Source organism: Mus caroli, chromosome X, assembly GCF_900094665.2.
Source record: "Mus caroli chromosome X, CAROLI_EIJ_v1.1, whole genome shotgun sequence".
Classification (NCBI taxonomy): domain Eukaryota; kingdom Metazoa; phylum Chordata; class Mammalia; order Rodentia; family Muridae; genus Mus; species Mus caroli.
Genome location: NC_034589.1, coordinates 75,360,504 through 75,364,525, shown reverse-complemented (window position 1 = coordinate 75,364,525; position 4,022 = coordinate 75,360,504).

The window sequence follows — 4,022 nt, the reverse complement described above, 5'->3', positions numbered from 1 at the left end:
TGTGTAGCCCTGGCTGTCCTGGCACTCACTTTGTAGACCAGACTGGCCTCGAACTCAGAAATCCGCCTGCCTCTGCCTCCCAAGTGCTGGGACTAAAGGCGTGCCCCACCACGCCCGGCTGATTTTGTACTTTTCAAAGCACTTATTTTTGAATATAACTTTAACGTGTGTATTGATTTATTGACAGTGGACGAAAGCATAATTGATGAAAACATTGTGTTTCAATGTCTATTGAAATATAAATGATGGTGGCATTTTGACTTTCATATCCACATTGACATCAGTTCTTTAAGTTGCTGAAGCCTGAAACATCCACATCAGGATTAGCTCCTTTCAAAAATTAGAAAAATAGTAGGTAGTCTTACACCTCTGTAAAATAAAAGGTTTTATTGTTACACTTCAAAAAGAACACAATTCATATTTAGATAAAGTATGTCTCGTAAAGTAGATGTCAGTAAGTATAAGAATTAAAGGATACGCAAAACAGTAGAGACTAGCAAGACTAGAATTTCATCTAGGATAGCCTGTAGTCACAATGATGAACAAGTAGAAAAACATCAATTCCTGATCTAATTCCATAATATCAGGATCCTTGTTTATAAGAATATCATGACATTCCATCACCTGCTTTTGCATTAACCAGGAAAAAAGAAGCAAATCAGGAACAGACTGCTTTTCTCATACTCTTATTTAAAAAAAAATAATCAGTATTCCTTTTTGTTACAAGAAGAGATTTCTTTTTTATTGGATATTTTCTTTATTTACATTTCAAATATTGTCCCCATTCTCACCCTTCTGGCAATCCTCCATCCCATTCCCCCTCCACCTGCTTCTATGAGGGTGTTCCCCTACCCACCTACTCCAACTTCCCCATTTCTTTATTCTTGTTTTCCACCTATGAGGCACTGGCCTATTGAATTCTAATACTTTATGTTAAGTTTAACTTTTCCTTTTATATAATTTCTTTATATAATTCAAATCACATAGTATTTATTCTATGTACATATTTTTACTCAACAGCAAATACTTGAAAGCCATACACTAATCTGTTGCTTTTATTGAAAGCTATCACTCAGTTATATAAACATATAAGAGTATGTTTGTTCATTATTCTTCATATTTGGTCTTGTATAAAAATTATTGATCATTATTAAGCATGTAAGGTATTTAAGGAACTGAAGCACTCAGTTCTTACTGGAATGACTTTAACACACCCCTCCCTCAAGGTCATGGAGATGCATGAAAGAGGAGATATAAAGATTATAAGAGCCAGAGATGATGAACAGCTCCAGTAAGTCAGTGTTTTCCAGAACAACACAACTGATGCACATATGAACTCACAGAGACAGGTACAGCATGCATAAAACTTGCACAAAGACAAACCACACAAAATCCCAATTTATAGGTAGAAAAGTGAGCACAACTTACCATCACTAACCAAGAAGCTATTTTGAATTGATAATTTCTAGGAGTAGCAAAATCAGTTTTCTTCAATGACATGATACTAGGGATACTAGATGTATCAATCACTCTCAAGTTCAAGCCTTATATACTCTGTAATAGTTGACTAACATGTATGACTTCATTTTCTCTGTCTGTGTTTATTTTGTTGGTAATGGTTTATTTTGCTTTGTTTTATGGATTTTTTAAAAAAGAAAGAACATCTGGGAGGTGTTTAGGTAAAGTAAAGAATATGACAAAAATACATTTTTTTGTTTGTTTGTTTTTTTAGTTTTTTTTTAATGTTTTCTATTGGTTTTCTCCTTAAGCTAGTAGGTAAGCAACTCAAAAATAGCTTCAGAATATAACAGAAACTGACTAGATTATATTCACTAGGGCCCATCCACTTAGAATAAACAATCAAGACCACTGAGAGTCATTCTCAGATCAAGCAAGCTACATAGAGGACTCTGAAACCAGACCAGCTTCCTGGAAGAAACAGAACCAACCTACCCACCTGGAAGAGTTATAGACCAACTAAGACACCTAGAAAAGACACTCACTAGCATTTGAGCTGCCTGCAGGCTGTGTAGTGTGCTTCAGGTCTCCAGCTTTTGTGAACTGTCATGCATGCTGGGGTGGGCTCTGGTTATGCAGCTGTCTTTAAGTCATTTCTGCTCCTCAAAGTAACCGGTCACTCTTATTTCTATAAGTAATCTTGACAAAACTCATTGGTTCAAGAAGTTCAACTTTGGTAATATTGTTACTTCGGTTTGTTATGAGTTCTCCATCTAATGAGTAGACATGTGTGTTGCATCTCCACAGGACAATTCTTCTCACTCAACAGATGTTTAAGGGAGAGTTAGAATTGTTAGTATATTAAAACAAACAAGATAAATATGTATTATTTTCTTTAAAATTCTATTTATCTCTTTTAGCTAAAGTTAAATATCTCTTTAGGCCAAGGCTAACCTTGATCTCATTATGCAGCTGAGGATGAACATGAACTATCTACATATCCATTTCTTCCTTTCAAGTTCTAGGATTAAAGGCATATGCCAACAAGACTAGTCTATACAGTCCCATTGATCAATCTAAGGACTTGATGCAGGCAAACACTCTATCAGTGAGTTATATCCCTATCTGAACTTTTAAAAATTAATCTAGGGTAGAGTTCAGAAGCAAGAAATTCCATAATTATAAAGGATTATTATTACTCCTGGCCTATTACATGTTTCTGCAAGTAACATTCAACTATACATCCATGCTCATTCAGTTAATAATACTTGCTAAGATTGACATGTTCAGCTTGTATAACATTAACAATATATGCATATATAAAAAAATCATTTTGCATCCCATAAACACATATATATTTCCTTTGTCAAAAATTTTGAGATCAGTTTTTAAAAGAATACATTTGTTTTCTATTAGCAAACTATGACACATAACTCATGTTAATTTTTCCTTTTAAACTTGTTAGCATGGAAGCACTAAATTGAAAACTTCAATGTGCAGTTTTGCCATAAGTACGTCTACATTTTCTTAATTTTGATTACTTTTACATTATCTAGTTTTATTTAAGTGCTTTTTCCAATAAAACAAATCAAATAAGCATGTAAATCAAATAAAACAAATAGAATTTGGAACATAAAGTAGCAGAAGTCTAATTAATATGTAAATACATGCATGTTTTATTTATTGCTTGGAAAGAAGGAGTTTTTCAAGTAAAAATTAATAAGTGGCCACTAATATCTGAGCTAGTTAAAAAATAAGACCATGCTCACGTCTTTCTACACTAATAATCAAATGTATTCATAATTAAATTTCAGAAGTTAATTGATTGATTACTATATGCCAAATTATATGATCAATATATATATATATAACTGAGAATAGAGAATAAATTCCCTTTCTTATTTGATTTACCACATAATATATGCAGGTTAAAAATAATTTCAACAATATGTAAATGTGGAATGACTGTGTGAGATTTCTCTGGAGTCAAATATTAAAAGCTCACTGTTTTCACAGAAACAAATATGCCCACACTCAACAAAAAGCTGTGAAATGTTATTCTGTTGAATGGTATAGGTATAATGAATGTAGTTTCAATGAAGAGAATGGTTTAGATACTTTTATCATTTCACATTGCTTTTGAAGCATAGCATCAAACAGTAGCACTTGATAAATACACAGCCTGAAGCTACTATGTTTAAAAATATTCTAAGCCAGCACAGAACAAAGAAGAAAGGAATAATAAGAATCCTAAATGTAGTTAGACATAAATTCATCCAGACAAACTAATGATATCATCACGAAACAAAATCTACAAAACATGTTTGAATCTTTAGTGGCAATAATTTATGATTTCTACTCTTGTGCTTATCTTCTGTGAAAAGGACCAGGCCTCTTTGGTGTAATTTCTAATTCTTATAATTGGATATAGAAAGGTGCAATTGAACTAGAATATCTTAGATCTATAAGGAAGACTTTAAATAAAGATATGTTTGAAGGAAGACCAGGCAGTGGTGCTACATGCCTTTAATTCCAGCACTTGGGAGGCAGAGGCAGGCAGATTT